Source organism: Marmota marmota, unplaced genomic scaffold, assembly GCF_001458135.2.
Source record: "Marmota marmota marmota unplaced genomic scaffold, marMar, whole genome shotgun sequence".
Classification (NCBI taxonomy): domain Eukaryota; kingdom Metazoa; phylum Chordata; class Mammalia; order Rodentia; family Sciuridae; genus Marmota; species Marmota marmota.
In genome coordinates, this window is record NW_026000093.1 from 353,533 (window position 1) to 371,749 (window position 18,217).

General features: G+C 34.9%; 1 pseudogene; it reads right to left on the reverse strand.

Annotated features, from left to right (window-relative positions):
- Positions 1 to 17,467: 17,467 nt before the first annotated feature.
- LOC107142235 lies at positions 17,468 to 17,917 on the reverse strand (annotated as a pseudogene).
- Positions 17,918 to 18,217: the final 300 nt, after the last annotated feature.

An 18,217-nucleotide genomic window follows, 5' to 3' on the forward strand; every position in this document is an offset into this window, starting at 1 on the left:
GGGGGGGGGGATTTTGGAGAACAGGAACCGCCCTGGGCAACAAGGATTGGAGAGCGGCCCAGTGGGGGAAGAGGAAGCCGCCTCACAGGGATTGTTTCCTGTGTATTGAGGGCAGAAGCTTGGCCCAGAGGGCACAGCACCACCTATTGGAAGAGAAGGTAATCGAACTCTAAGACTGCATTCATCTTTTTTTTTCTTTTCTTTTTAATTCCCCCCCCTTTTTTTTTCTTTTATTCAACCTGTTTTTCTTTCTCTCATTCTCTTTAGTGACTTCTTCCTTCCCCTTCTCCTACCTTTCCGCCCAAGAATTACGACTCCTTTTATGTGTAATTTACTAAATGCATATAGGTGAATGTTTTGAGGTGGTCTATAGTGCTCCCAAGTCCCTAGCTACCCCTAAATACTCCAGTCCATTCTCCTGTTAATATCCCCCTTCAGTAGAGCAATCTTCCAAGGTTGCCAAGATATACCAACCCCCATACCATCACATCACTGGACCTAAACATAAAGTCCCAAGACCAAACCACAGATTGCTATACGCCATCAGAATCTGTATGCCTTTTATGAAACGAATGAATTTGCTTTAAAGTACAATAAAACTCAACATCTCTAGACATATTCTCCCATCACAAAGGAGAGATCCCGGAGATATACAAAACCAAAACAAATTTATAGGAGTAAATAGTAACACAGCAGTCAAACAGAGCTGGAAACTAATGCGAGCATCATTTGAAAAAAAAAAGTTTACAAACAATGCAGGACAGCCTAAAACTATAGGAGAACCTAGAGGCATCAGAAAAATGGTCAGATAAAGAACTCAAGGCATACATTACTCAGATGGAATGGAATCTTAAAGAGGTCATTAGACAGCAAATGCAAACAATGAAAGAACACCTCAACAATGAATTACATAAACAAATTCAAGAAGCAAATCAACAACTCTACCAGGAGATAGAGGTTATAAAAAAGAATCAAACATTAATCCTAGAAATGAAGGAAACTATAAACCAAAATAAAAAATCAATTGAGAGTATTACTAGTAGAGTAGATCAAGTAGAAGTCAGAACATCAGACAATGAAGACAAAATATATCATCTCAAAAAGAGTCTAGTCAACTCATAAAGGCTGGTAAGAAACCACAAGCAAAACATCCAAGAGATATGGGATATCATTAAAAAACCAAATTTAAGAATCATTGGGATAAAGGAAGGTATACAGATCCAAACCAAAGGAATTAGCAATCTGCTGAATGAAATAATTTTAGAAAACTTTCCATGCATGAAAAATAAAATGGATGTCCAAATCCTAGAAGCTTACAGGACGCCGAACATACAGAACCACAATAGACCAACTCCAAGACACATTATTATGAAAATATCCAACATACAGAACAAGGAGAGAATATTAAAAGCTACAAGAGAAAGGAGGCAGATTACATTCAGGGGTAAACCAATTAGGCTAATGGCTGATTTCTCATCACAGACACTGAAAGCAAGAAGATCCTGGAACAACGTATTTCAAATGCTGAAAGATAATAGGTGCCAACCAAGAATATTGTATCCAGCAAAATTAAGCTTCAGGTTTGACAACAAAATAAAAATCGTTCATGATAAACAAAAGTTAAAAGAATTTGCAGCCAGAAAACTGCACTGCAAAGCATTTTGGGCAAAACAATACACAAAGAGGAAATGAAAAACAACAACCAAAACCATCAGTGGGAAGTGCCTCAGTAAATGGGGGGGGGGAAACTAATCAAAGAGGGAAAAACAAACCAAATTAAAAATAAATAAATAAACAAACAAACATGACTGGAAGTACAAACCATATATAAATAATAACCCTAAAGGTTAATGGCTTAAATTCACCAATAAAGCAACATAGGCTGGTAACCTGGATTGAAAAAACAGATCCAACAATATGTTGCCTTCAGAAGACTCATCTGATTGGAAAAGACATACACAGGCTGAAGGTGAAAGGTTGGGAAAAATCATACCACTCACATGGTCCTCGGAAGCAAGCAGGGGTGGCCATCTTCATATCAAATAAAATCGACTTCAAGCCTAAGTTAATCAAAAGGGATAAAGAAGGACACTATATACTGTTAAAGGGAAACATTCACCAACAAGACATAAAAATTTTCAATATTTATGCACCAAACAATGGTACTGCTACATTCATAAAACAAACTTTCCTCAAGTTCAAGAGTCAAATAGACCACAACACAATAATTATGGGTGAATTCAATACACCTCTCTCACCATTGGACAGATCTTCCAAACAAAAGTTGAATAAAGAAACTATAGAACTCAATAACACAATTAATAACCTAGACTTAACTGACATATATAGAATATATCAACCATCATCAAGCAGATATAATTTTTTCTCAGCAGTACATGGATCCTTCTCAAAAATAGACCATATATTATGCCATAGGGCAACACTTAGAAATTATAAAGGTGTAGAGATAATACCATGCATCTTATCTGATCATAATGGAATGAAACTGGAAATCAACGATAAAAGAAGGAAGGAAAAATCCTACATCTCTTGGAAAATGAACAATATTTTACTGAATGATCAATGGGTTACAGAAGATATAAAAGAGGAAATCAAAAAATTCTTAGAGATAAATGAAAATACAGACACAACATGTCAGAATCTATGGGACACAATGAAAGTAGTTTTAAGAGGGAAATTCATTTCCTGGAGTTCATTCCTCAAAAAAAGAAAAAAACAAACAAATAAATGATCTCATACTTCATCTCAAAACCCTAGAAAAAGAAGAGCAAAACAACAGCAAATGCAGCAGAAGGCAAGAAATAATTAAAATCAGAGCTGAAATCAATGAAATTGAAACAAAAGAAACAATTGAAAAAATTCACAAAACTAAAAGTTGGTTCTTTGGAAAAATAAATAAGATCAACAGACCCTTAGCCATGCTAACAAAGAGAAAAAGAGAGAGAACTCAAATTACTAGCATACGAGATGAAAAAGGCAATATCACAACAGAAACTACAGAAATACAGAAGATAATGAGAAATTATTTTGAAACCTTATACTTCAATAAAATAGAAGATAGTGAAGGCATCAATAAATTTCTTAAGTCATATGATCTGCCCAGATTGAGTCAGGAGGATACACACAACTTAAACAGACCAATATCAATTGAGGAAATAGAAGAAGCCATCAAAAGACTACCAACCAAGAAAAGCCTAGGACTGGATGGGTATACAGCAGAGTTTTACAAAACCTTTAAAGAAGAACTAATACCAATACTTTTCAAGCTATTTCAGGAAATTGAAAAAGAAGGAGCACTTCCAAATTCATTCTACAAGGCCAACATCACCCTGATTCCTAAACCAGACAAAGACACTTCAAAGAAAGAAAACTACAGACCAATATCTCTAATGAACATAGATGCAAAAATCCTCAATAAAATTCTGGAAAATAGGATACAAAAACATATCAAAACGATTGTGCACCATGATCAAGTAGGATTCATCCCTGGGATGCAAGGCTGGTTCAATATATGGAAATCAATAAACGTTATTCACCACATCAATAGACTTAAAGATAAGAACCATGTGATCATCTCAATAGATGCAGAAAAAGCATTTGACAAAGTACAGCATCACTTCATGTTCAAAACACTAGAAAAACTAGGGATAACAGGAACATACCTCAACATTGTAAAAGCTATTTATGAAAAGCCTCAGGCTAACATCATTCTAAATGGAGAAAAATTGAAGGCATTCCCTCTAAAATCTGGAACAAGACAGAGATGCCCTTTCTCACCACTTCTATTCAACATAGTTCTGGAAACATTGGCCAGAGCAATTAGACAGATGAAAGAAATTAAAGGCATAAAGCTAGGAAAAGAAGAACTTAAATTAGCACTGTTTGCGGATGACATGATCCTATACCTAGAAGATCCAAAAGGTTCTACCAAGAAACTTCTAGAGCTAGTAAATGAATTTAGCAAAGTGGCAGGATATAAAATCAACATGCATAAATCAAAGGCATTCCTGTATATCAGTGACAAATCCTCTGAAATGGAAATGAGAATAACCACCTCATTCACAATATCCTCAAAAAAAAATAAAATAAAATAAAATACTTGGGAATTAACCTAACAAAAGAGATGAAAGAACTATACAAAGAAAACTAAAAAACACTAAAGAGAGAAATAGAAGAAGACCTTAGAAGATGGAAAGATATACCTTGTTCATGAATAGGCAGAACTAACATCATTAAAATGGCCATATTACCAAAAGTACTCTATAGGTTTAATGCAATGCCAATCAAAATCCCAACGGCATTCCTTACAGAAATAGAAAAAGCAATCATGAAATTCATCTGGAAAAATAAAAGACCTAGAATAGCAAAAGCAATTCTAAGCAGGAAGAGTGAAACTGGTGGTATAGTGATACCAGATTTTAAACTATACTACAGAGCAATAGAAACAAAAACAGCATGGTATTGGTACCAAAACAGGTGGGTAGACCAATGGTACAGAATTGAGGACACAGAGACCAATCCACAAAATTACAACTACCTTATATTAGACAAATGTGCTAAAAGCATGCATGGAGGAAGGATCACATCTTCAACAAATGGTGCTGGGAAAATTGGAAATCCATATGCAACAAAATGAAACTGAATCCCTTTCTCTCGCCATGCACAAAAGTTAACTCAAAATGGATCAAGGAGCTAGGGATCAAACCAGAAACTCTGCATCTGATAGAAGAAAAAGTTGGCTCTAATCTCCATCTCATGGGGTCGGGCTCCAAATTCCTTAATAGGACACTTATCGCACAAGAGTTAAAATCAAGAATCAAGAAATGGGACATACTCAAACTAAAAAGTTTTTTCTCAGCAAAAGAAACAATAAGAGAGGTAAATAGGGAGCCTACACCTTGGGAACAAATATTTACCCCTCACACTTCAGATAGAGCTCTAATCTCCAGAGTATACAAAGAACTCAAAAAATTAAACAATAAGAAAACAAATAACCCAATCAACAAATGGGCCAAGGATCTGAACAGACACTTCTCAGAGGAGGATATACAATCAATCAACAAATACACGAAAAAATGCTCACCATCTCTAGCAATCAGAGAAATTCAAATTAAAACAACTCATCTCACTCCAGTAAGAATGACAGCCATTATGAAGTCAAACAATAATAAGTGCTGGCAAGGATGTGGGGAAAAGGGTACACTTGTACACTGCTGGTGGGACTGCAAATTGGTGCAGCCAATTTGGAAAGCAGTATGGAGATTCCTTGGAAAGCTGGAAGTGGAACCACCATTTGACCCAGCTATTCCCCTTCTCGGACTATTCCCAAAAGAACTTAAAAGAGCATATTACAGGGACACTGCTACATCAATGTTCATAGCAGCACAATTAACAATAGCTAGACTGTGGAACCAACCCAAATGCCCTTCAATAGATGAATGGATAAAAAAAATGTGGAATTTATACACAATGGAATATAACTCAGCACTAAAAAATAACAAAATCGTGGCATTTGCAGGGAAATGGATGGCATTAGAGCAGATTATGCTGAGTGAAGGTAGCCAATCCCTAAGGAGCAAGTGCCGAATGTCATCTTTGATATAAGGGGGGTGACTCAAAACAGAGCAGGGAGGAAGAGCATGATAAGAAGATTACCATTAAATAGGGATGAGAGATGCATGGGAATGGGAGAGAGGAAGGGGAATCACACGGAAGATGGAAGGAGACCCCCATTGTTATGCAAAATTACATATAAGATGGTGTGAGGAAGAAAAAAAAGAGAGAGAAAAGTGTCATAGAGTGGGTAGAGAGAGGTGATGGGAGGGGAAGAGAGGGGAAGGGGGAATAGGAAGGGTAGCAGAATACAATAGACACTAATATGGCTCTATGTATACACGTGACTGTAAAACCAATGTGATACTGCAATCTGTACACATGGGAAAAAAAAAGAATTCATACCCCACTTGAATCAAATGTATGATATGTCAAGATCATTGTAATGTTTTGAGCAACTAATAAAAAAAAAATTTTAAAAAAGAAAAAAAGTTCACCAAGATAAACTACATCTTGGCCCATATAACACACCTTTAAAAATTGAAAAGAATAGAAGACATAAAATGTCTGCTCTCAGAGTACAGTAAAATTAAACTGGAAGTCAATAACAGAAAGAACTAGAAAATTTGATAATATTTGGAGATTAAATGACATAGTTTTCAGTAACTCTGAGAAGAAAGAGTCCAAGTTTAAAAAAATCTCACAAAAATTAGAAAATATTTTGAGGTAAGTGAAAATAAAATACAACTTAATTTGTAGATTGCACAAAAATTTGTAGGAAAGCAGCACATAGAAATAATTTTACATCATCAAATGAATATGTCAGAAAAGATGATAGGTCTGAAATTAATAATGTAAATTTCAAGAGAGAGAAGATGGCAGATTAGAGGAAAAATGCATTTGCAGCAGTTTCTCAAGCCAAAATTTACAAAATTGGAAGGCTGGTTCTCAGTGAAGTGGGTAACTAAAGGAACTTATTGACAATACTGAACTTTAAAAAAAATCCATAGAGACCCAGAAACCAAAACCTTGAACATAAGAAATAAAACATTAGAAATGTGCCAGCTTAGCCAATAGAAGAAGTAGTGCAGTATCAAGGTGGAGCAAGAAATTTAAAAATAAAGAAAAACTGACTTGGGGAAACTTGTAGATTAGAGAGGAAGGTTGATTTTAATGGACACAAAGTCAATAGGGGAAGAGGTACAGTGAAAGTAAATCCAAAAAATAGCTCACCCAAGGGTTGGGAAGCATTCAGGGAGAAAACGCTACTGGGTGGGGAATGTGGCTGCCATGATGCACTTTATTAGTAGCCTACTAAAAAACATTCCTAGACTTTGACCAAACAAGAGAGACTGAAATAAACACAGGAAAACTTGACATGGACCATTCAGTCTCTGGATCCCAAAAGAGAAATCTCCCATTGTTGCTAGTGCCCCATAAGTGCTATTGGGATATACCGATAGCAGCCACACAAGAGCATCTGTACTTCAGAGCAGATACCCCGTATTTCATATGGATAGCAGTGAATGTGAACACTGTGGAGGTTTTGTCCCTATGTCCTAAAACAGTGAATTTTATCAGAGGCCCTAAAGATTCAGATATCCTGCAGAGACCATCATTTCTCCGGCAATAGGGTGTGTGGATCAGTTCTCAAACACCCATCCACAGAGTTCCAAAGTTCAGTCAAGATTAAACCTCAGTTACTTCCAATTTAGAACTCCACATCAACTTACAATTCATCAGCACCCAAATTATGCTATTCCACCCTCTATTAGGAAAATGGAACCTGAGATCCACTACAACCAGCTTCACCTCCAAGCCGTAATAGCTGGAAGCTAAGTGAGAAAAACAAAAGCACTGGGCTCAACAATCTCCAGCCCTTTACCCAAGAGTTACAAAGCCAAAAATAAATACAAAGAATGAAAATCCATCTCAGCCAACAGTTTTGACCACCTCAGCAGAAATAAGCCCTTTATTTCTCAGATTTTTTCTCTTCTCCATACTCCCATTTTAAGTTACTTTTTATTCTTTTTTAAAATTTTAACTTAAAAATTTTTTTTCAAACGCCATTTTATTATGTTACTTTTTACTTTTTCAATTATACATGGCTTTGTGTGTGTGTGTGTGTGCGTGTGCACATGCACTTATGAGTATATGGGGGGGTGGGTTCCTGTGTTCAAACAGTGAAGAAAGGTTTTAAAAAATGCATGTACATTCATATAATTTTACATTAATTGATTTCTTCTGTATTTATTATTTAGCCTTGATTTGACTTGGGTGGGGTACAATTATATAAGGGTTTTGATCTTACATTTGCTGGTTTGTTCAGACCTTGGTTCTTGTACCTTTTATATTCCCTTATTTACTCTCTTCCTCCACTAACAGACAAATTTTCCAGCTTCCCCCATTTCTCTTTTCTTCTGTCTCATGTTTAGGACCATTAACCACTGAGAAACATTCCTTTCCATTTTTCAGTTTGAGACAGGGACTTACTTAAGTTCCTTAGGGCCTCACTAGGTGGCTCAGGCTGGCTTTGAACCTGCAATCCTAATGCCTCAGCCTCCTGAGCCACTGAGATGATAGATATGTGTCACTGTACCCAGATCTTGTTAAATTACTTTCAGTTATTTTTTTTTATTCCTTTTTCTTTATAACCAACATCTGCTACCTATCTCCTACCCCTCCTCTGATCACTTTTTTTTCAAACTTTCTCTCATCTTCCTACAGTACTTCCTCATTATTTGAGAAATTGTGATCCTCCTAAATAATACAATTATATAGTTTATGTAATTCCTACCATACTCATATTGTTGTGATTATTCATACAACTGATGACACAGTAGACACCTGCTATCTAATGCCTGATCTAGTTCAGTTTTTTATTGTTGATACTGAAGTTAAATACTGACTTCACCATTCCTATATAGGTGTCAATTAGTGTCAAGATGTCAAAGTGGACACTGAATATTTATCTTATGGCTGTATATTTGTTGCTAACATTAATACTATTCCTGGATCCCTTTTCCCTCTAAGAGGGTTAGAAAGTGATTGGGACATTTTGAGATCACAGTATACAGTTTCTGATATGAAGAAGTACAACACAATCAAAGAACAGTGAATCTCACTCACACATTATTTAGCCCCACTTGAGCCTTAACATTACTTCAATGAATAGATTTTGGAAGACCGAAACTCTAAACCAATAACCAGGCCCCAAGGAAGAACAACCAGAAAGGAACTTCAGGTTCCACCCCTAGACATCCATGCATATATCAAAAACAGAGAGATGTGCTAGAACAACAACAACAAAAAAAGATAACTACATATAAAACAGGAAGGGAAATCCATCTCAATTGATGCACAAAGCCAAGAACTCTGAAAACATGAATAAACAGGTAAACTCTCCCCCAAAATTCGCAGTCTCCCAACAAAGAATCCCACATATGTGAAAGTGGATGAAATTCCAGAAAAAGATTATAAATATTTTTTTAATTTTTTATTGTTGGTTGTTCAAAACATTACATAGTTCTTGATATATCATATTTCACACTTTGATTCAAGTGTGTTATGAACTCCCATTTTTACCCCGTATACAAATTGCAGAATCACATCAGTTACACATCCATTGATTTACATATTGCCATACTAGTGTCTGTTGTANACAGGAGTTCTGGTTGGTTTCTATTCAATAATTCTATTTTTGTTGTTGTTGAGACAGCCTTCCATCTACTATATTAGCTCTCTTAATTAGTTTCTTAGTTCTCTCTACCCCCTCTACTGTCATTCATTTCTCCCCCTTGTTGTTCAGTGAGGTAAGAGAACTAAGAAACTAATTAAGAGAGCTAATATAGTAGATGGAAGGCTGTCTCAACAACAACAAAAATAGAATTATTGAATAGAAACCAACCAGAACTCCTGTAAATGAATAATACAATTAATCAAATGAAAGATTCACTTGAAAGCATCACCAACAGATTATATTGCATATAAAACAGAATTTCGGTCTTTGAAGACAGAATTTCATGTAGAGAAGACACAGGATATGAACTTGAATACACAGTATACAATAAAAAAAGCTAGAACATGATCAAAATATGCATGTATTGCTGTAGTATGATGACTTTGATTTTTAAGAATAAATACTGAGGAGTGGTATAGCCAATCTACATCTTTTATTGGGGAGTTGAGGTCATTTACATTTAGATTTATTATGAATATGTGTTTTTGATTTTTGGGACACCATCAAGAAACCAAAACTAAGAGCCACTGGAAAAGAAGAGAACATGAAGATACAGACTAAAGGTATTAAAAACATTTTCAATTAGATAACAACAGAAAAATTCCCCCATATCAGAAATAACATAGATATCCATATGCAGGAGGCATATAGGACCCCAAGTAGACCAGATCAGAAAAAAAAATCCCAAAAACACATCATAAAAAATTCATAACTTAGAAAATAAGGAAAGAATCAAGAAAGGCCTGGAATGAGATATTCCAAGCTCTAAAAGAAAACAGTTGGCAGCCAAGATTGCTATACCAGAAAATATCTCTTTCAAATTTGATAGAGAAATAAAAACTTTCCATGACAAGGATAAGTTAAAAGAATTTATGACCACTAAACCAGCACTACAAAGAATACTCAAAGATAAACTGCACATAGAAGAACTCTAAAAAAAACCCCAAAGCTCCCAAATAGATTACGATCAACAGAAGAAAAATCAACAAAAGAAAATCAAGACAGAATTAAATATAACAAAAAATTTAAATAGCAGGAAACCAAAAACACATGTTCATAATAAATCTAAATGTAAAGACCTCAACTCCCCAATAAAAGACATGGATTGGCTATACCACTCCTCAGTATTTATTCTTAAGAATTAAAGTCATCACACTAACAGCAATGCATGCATACCCATGTTTGTAGCAGCACAATTCACAATAGCCAACTTAGGTAACAACTTAGGTATCCATCAATGGATGGATTGATAAAGAAAATATACATATAATGGAGTTTTATTCAGCCATAAAAAATTAATTATGTCATTTGCAGAAAAATGGATAGAACTAGAGACAATTATATTAAGCAAAATAAGTCAAACTCAAAAGGTGAAGTGTTGTATATTAAGAAAGATGGGGTGAAATCTCATGAAAATCAAAGGGAGATAAGGAGAGGTGGGTGGTGGGGAGGGAAATAGAAAGTGCTGGGGAGAGATACTGGCCAAATTATATTGTTATATTGTATATTCTGTGAATGTACACATATGTAACAACAAATTCAACCAATATGTGCAACTATAATGCATCAATAAAAATTATGAGGGAAAAATACAGATTAGGAGAATGAAATAAAAGTAGGATCCAACTATATAGTGTTTGCAAGAGACTTATCGAATAAGCAAAGTCATTCATAGGCTAAAGGTAATAGAATCGAAAAATATATTTTGTGCAAATGGAGTCCAAAACCAAACAGAAGTAGCTATTCTCATATCTGACAAAACATATTTCAAGGAAAATTAATCAGAAGAGACAAAGAAGGCCACTACATCCTAGCAAAACAATCCAACAAGAAGATATAATGATAATAAATATATATGAACCAATGTCAGTGTATCAAATTACATTAAAAAAGAAAAACTCCTTGAGATTAAATCACAGACTGAAATATTATAATATTGGGTTATTTTAACATACCCTTATCACCAACATACAGGTCATAAAAACGTGAATCAATAAAAAATATTTCCAACCTGTATAATACTCTAAATCAAATTGACTTAATAGACATCTACAGAACATTTCACTCTAAAACAGCTGAATATACCACCTTCTCAGCAGTTCATGAACGGTTTCAAAAATAGAGCATATTCTAGGTCACAATGTCAGTCTTAGCAAATACAAAAAAAAAATCTACATAGTCCCATGCATCCTATCAGATAATAATGGAATGAAACTAGAAATCAACAGGAAGAAAAATAATACATAGCTCACAAACATATGGAGATTGAAATATATTCTTTTGAATGAAGAAAAGATCAAAGAGGAAATGAGAGGAAATCAAGAAATTCTTAGAAACAAACGAGAAAGGAGATTCAAGACATCAAAATACATGGGACATTATAAAAGCAGTTAGAAGAGTAAAATTTGTAGCATTGAGTGCCTACAATTAAAAAATTGATCCCAGATAAATAAGCTTATGCTCCACCTCAAGGCCTAAGGAAAGGAAGAACAAATTAATTCCCAAATCAGAAGAAGACAGTAAATAATAAGATCAGAACCAAAATTAATGAAATTGAGAATAAAAAACAATACACAAACAATGCAACAAATCATTGATTCTTTGAAAAAATAAATTATTGATAAATATTGCCAAACTAACCAAAGGAAGAGAGAGAAGATCCAAACAAAAAAAAATTGGATATGATAAAATAGATATCACCACAGACAGTTCTGAAATCTAGAGGATCATTAGAAACTGTTTTGAAAATTTACACTGTGATAAATTGGAAAATTTAGAAGACATTCACAAAATTCTATACACATATGAACTTCCCAGATTGAACCAGGAAGATATAGGAAACCTCGTCAGACCGATATAAAGTAATGAAATTAAAATGGCAATTAAGTCTACAAAAAAAAAAAAAAAAAGGACCAGATGGATTCTCAGCTTAGTTCAACCAGACCTTTAAAGAAGAATTAACACAGTCTTTCTCAAATTATTCCATGAAATTGAAAGGGGAGAAACATTACCAAATATATTATATGAAACCAGTATAACCCTGGTACCAAAACCAGACAAGGACAAAACAAAGAAACTTCTGAACAATATTCCTGATGAACATAGATACAAAAATCCCTAATAAAATATTAGCAAACTGCATTCAAAAATACATCAGGAAGATACTACATCATGATCAAGTGTGCTTCATCCCAGGGATGCAGAAATGGTTCAATATATATACAGATCAATAAATGTAATTTGCCACTTAAATAGAATTTAAGATAAGAATCATCTGATCATCTCAAAAAATACAAAAAAATACAAAATACAAAAATAATACAAAATACAAATACAAAAAAAACTTTGATAAAATACAGCACTCATTTATGCTAAAAACACTGGAGAAACTAGAGATAAAAGGAATTTACCTCAATATTATAAAGGCAATGTATGTCACACTCAAAGTCAACATCATACTGAATAGAGAAAAACTAAAAGTATGCCCTCAAAATTCAGAAACAAGACAAGACTGTGCATTCTCACCACTTCTATTCAATACAGTTCTCAAAACTCAAGCCAGAGCAATCAGAAAAGAGAAGGAAATTAAAGAATAAAAATAAAATAGGTGCAGAAGAAGTCAAACTATCTTTATTTGCTGATGACATGATCCTACATCTAGAAGACATACAAAAATCTACCATAAGACTCCTAGAACTCATAAACGAATTCAACAAAGTAGCAGGATATAAGATCAACACTCATAAATCAGTAGCCTCCCTATATACCAACAGAAAGAAATCAGATAAATCATTTCTTTCATAATAACCTCAAAAACTAAAATAGAACACCTAGGAATAATCTAACCAAGGAGGTGAAATAACTCTATAATGAAAACTACAGAACACTGAATTAAGAAACTGAAGATGACTTTTGAAGATGGAAAGACTTCCCATGTTCTTAGATAGGCAGAATCAATGTTGTCAAAATTGGCCATACTACAAAAGCAACATACAAATTTTTCAGGGGGGAGATGGCTAGCATCTCATTGGGGGGCTCTTCTGCCCAGAGGAATCCAAGCAACCTTAAATAGCCATCCTAAATCTTTTCTTTTTTTAAGAGAGAGAGAGAGAGAGAATTTTGATATTTATTTTTTAATTTTCGGCAGACACAACATCTTTATTTGTATGTGGTGCTGAGGATCAAACCTGGGCCGCCCGCTTACCAGGCGAGCATGCTACTGCTTGAGCCACATCCCCAGCCCCCATCCTAAATCTTAATATCTCAAATAATTAATCCACCCTAAATCTTAATATCTCAAATAATTATCAAATAATAAAGCACAAACACTCAGAAATACGTTTACAAAAGCAAAGCCCCCTGATAGATCTAGTCCACGTGGGTTCTTGAACTAGACAAAGACAAAATGGCTCCAGTGGTTTATTTAAGCAGGTACATCAAAGGCAGGGGTAACATTTCAAGGGCGAAGTCTTGCTTTGTGATGTCTTGCAGTCAGCAGGTTGATTGACATCTTGGCAGGTCACACCCATCCCAGGTGTTGTGTGGGCTCTTAGGCAGAGCTTGAGGGGGAAGTTCACCTGCATCAGGCAGTCAATCCCTGAGAGGAGTGCCTCAAGGAGTTTCCAGTGCCAGACTTATCCCCTCAGGAGGCTACTATTCGCAACATGGTCCACACACAGCCCACAGATGGCTTATGGCACAAATTCAATGCAATGCCCCTCAAAATACCAATGACATCCTTCACAGAACTAGAAAAAACAATCCTTAAATTCATTTGGTTTTCCAATGAATTTGGAAGAGACCCAGAATAGCAAAAACAATTCTAATCAAGAAGAGTAATGCAAGAGGCCTCATAATACTTGATAGCAAATTATACTACAAATTTATAGTAACAGAAACAGCATGGTATTTACCCAAAGGAGTTCAAAATAGAAATAAAGACCAATGGAATAGATGACACAGACACAAACCTACACACTTGCAGCCATCTGATACTTGGCAAAGATGTAAAAAATATATGTTGGAGAAAAGATAGTCTTTTTAACGAACAGTGCTGGGAAAACTGGACAGCTATATGTAGGAAAATGAAACTAGATCTTTATCTCTCACCCTGAACAAAAACAAAATCAAAATGGATCAAAGACTCAGGAATTAGACTAGAAACTACGCAAATGATAGAAGAAAACACAGGTTCAACATATAGGTGAAAGTACTAACTTCCTCAATAAATCCCTACAGTGTAAAAAATAAAACCAAGAATCAATAAGTGCAATACATCAAATTTAAAAGCTTCTGCACAGCAAAGGAGTAATAAAGAGAATGAAGAGAGAGCCTAAGTACTGGGAAAAAAATATTTACCAACTACTCCTTTGACAGAGGATTAATATCTAGAATATATGAAGAACTCAGAAAACTCAATGCCAAAAAAACAAATAAACTAATCAATAAATGGGCAAAAGAATTAAACAGGTATTTCTCAAAAGAAGAAAAACAAATGGCCAACAAATATATGAAAAAATATTCAACATCTCCAGCAATCAGGGAAATGCAAATCAAAAGTACACAAAGATTTCATCTCACTCCAGTCAGAATGGCAATTATCAAAAACTATCAATACCTCCATGCCTACAAAATTGATAACCTAGATGAAATGAACCAATTCCTTGAAATATACAATATGCCAAAAGTCATCCAAGAAGAAATTTACAATTTAAATGGGCTTATATCTATTAAAGAAGTTGAACCAATATTTAATAACTTTCCCAAACAAAAATGCACAAATGTGTTCACAGTTGTTATCTACAAAGTTCTTAAAGAATAAATTATATCAATTTTCCAGAAGATTTATGGTTGGAAAATAAGCATATGGAAAGATGTTCCACATCATATGCCATTGCAAAAATGCACATCAAAACAATATGATACTACTACACATCTTTTAGAATAGCCCAAATCCAGAACACTCGACAACATGAAATGTTGGCAAGTTTGAAGCTTAATGGGAACTCTTCCTCAATGCTTGTAGGAATGCAAAATGTTTCTGCCAATTTGGAAGACAGTTTGGCAGTTTCTTTGAAAAGCAAATATATTCTTAACAAATAATCCGGCAACCATGCCTATCAGTATTTATCCAAAGGAAGTTCAATACTAATGTGCACATAAAACCTGCGTACAGATCCTTATAATAGCTTTATTAATGAATGCCAAAACTTGAAAGCAACCAAGATATCCTTCAATCAGTAAATGGGTAAATTAACTTTGGTAAAATGAAGTGAGATATCAGGCCATGAAAAGACACAGAGAAAATTTAAATACATATTACTAAGTTAAATAAGCCAATCCTTTTGGCTATTATTATATGATCATATCACATTCTGGGAAACATACAGCTGCAGAGACACCAAAAGATCAATATTTCTTAGGGTTTAGCAGGGAGAGAGGGATAAGTATGTAGTGCACAGAGGATTTTTAGGAAATGAATCCACTCTGTGTGATACTTTAATTGTAGATAAATATCATTATACGTTTGTCAAAACTCAGAGATGCCATACTAAGATTGACTTCTAATGTAAACTATGAATTCTAGGTGATAGTGATGTATTGATATAGGTACATTAATTGTGACAGTTGTACCGTTCTGATGGAGATGTTGAAAATGGGTGAGGCTATGCATGTGTGGGGCAGAGGGCATCTAAGAAGTCTCTATGCCTTTGCTCAATTGGCTGTGAATTTAAAACTGCTCTAAAAATAAAGTCTATTTAAAAGAAAGAAAGACCAAAAGCAAAGCCAAATAAAGTAGAATATGCACCACACACTATTAATACAGTATTTCACCTATCACTATACTCAGTAATGCATGCATCTAGCCACGTTAAACAGTTTCAACATATTTCACTAATCAAAATTGCATGTATATATATTGAAAGAGTAAACGTGCAAACACTGCTGAGCACAATTTTTACCCAATGAAAAGAACAACAAACATACACACACACACACACACACAAATTTTAGCTTGCTTACACAGAGAGGTTCAATATATATCACCAAAGTATGAATCATATAATACATAATACGTGTACCCTACATTGTTAGCAAAGTGTTTCATAAATATACCATTATTTTCTGTACTGTATTAACCTAGCTAAACAAGTTATAACATGTATTCTTTTTTTCATCTTGGCATTCTTTAAAGCAAGTTGCAAATATGGTTATTTTAGTCCTGAATTGTAGAGGCGCCTCCTGCTTCACAGAAAATCTTCAGTTTTTCCAAAGACCCTCACCATAATTATTCTTAGAATAGCAGCAAGAACCTCTGCAAAAGAGATCAATGTAGTTAAGCTTCCTATTTCCTGTTGCTCTATCTTACAATAACTAAAATTGGTTGCAGGCCTGGAGGAGAGCAGCACTCCAGAAGCTGAACACCCCTTTATTAATCTTTCACAACATTTATGGGCTATCTAATGTTGTAGATTTTCTAGTCTAAAATGACATATGATTGTTTGTAATGGTTTTCAGGCAGGAAGAGTGTTTGCAAATGCAGAGTGTGGTAAGGAGGACCCTTTTTTGACTTTTTATTATTAGTTACACATGACAGTACAATGATCTTGACATATCATACATTTGAATCAAATGGAGTATAATTTCTCATTTTTCTGAGTGTACAGGTTGCAGAATCACATTGGTTATACAGTCACGTATATACATACAGCAATACTAGTGTCTATTTTATTCTGCTGCCCTTCCTATCCAAGGCTTATGGCCTTGGGCAGGCCAGCTTCACAGGGATATTTGCATTTCAAAGAGAAGACAAGGTGTTGCTAATTGGGTTCCCTGGAAACAGCCAGCAAAGAAAGAGGAGGGGGAACATTCCCTTTCTGGGGTGCTGATTTTTGCAGAGTGTCCTTGATTTTTGTATCCAGGCCTGGATTATTTGCCCAGAACAGTGAAAATGCTGCTTTTGTGTGGACTTCTGCAGATTGTGAACCTCTGAGCACCTCCCCGACACACTGTGGATAAAATTTTAAAACTTTCTGAATTTGGCATTTAGAGGGATTGATTGATTACAACGAAAGCTTTTCCCTCTGGACCTGGCTGCAGCCAATAAATAAATCTGCTTCCTGCTAATACCTTGGTGTCAAATATCGTCTGTTCCTACAACAGCATCTTCTCAATTATTTCTTCTTTATATTTTCCCTTTTCCTTTCCTACTTGATGAAATTTGGCCTTCCGTTTCAGGATCTTTTTGTGTTCTTTGTCCAGTGTTGTTAGTCTGATGATAACCACCTTGTTGGGGTGAATGCCCACATGGACAATTGTGATATTAGCCATTTCCCACTCCACCTGTTCAATATAGATGGCATATTTCTTCCTGTAAAACTGGATCACTTTGCCAATCACCTGACCTTTATCGTGTCTTTACACAACCTGAACTTCATCATCCTTTTGGATAGGCATAGATCAAGCATGGTACTTCTGTCTCAGCTCTTTGGAAAGAGGGGAAGATATAATCTTCCTGCGAATGTGGGAAGGTGCAAAGAAATGCCTTTTGAGATTCTTGCTTTGGTCAGAAGTCACAACAGGATTGAACTTTATTTTGATCATTGCCCAGAAATGGCCACAAAAGGGAAAATAGGGTAACATATATTAACTAGAATATGCACTATATATGCTTAAACCTAGTGTTGCACACATATCATGCTGTTGGTAACACATGCGTAGTTCATTTTAACAAAGGTTTCTATGTATCACTAAACAATGCAACATATGTGCACATGTAAATTCAGCGTTTCACACACAAATCATTAAACTCAATGACACAAAGAGTTCTGTTAAATGGAGTTTTAATATATATTGCTAAACCACCATGTGTATATGTAATGTACTTATAAATATAATTTTTCA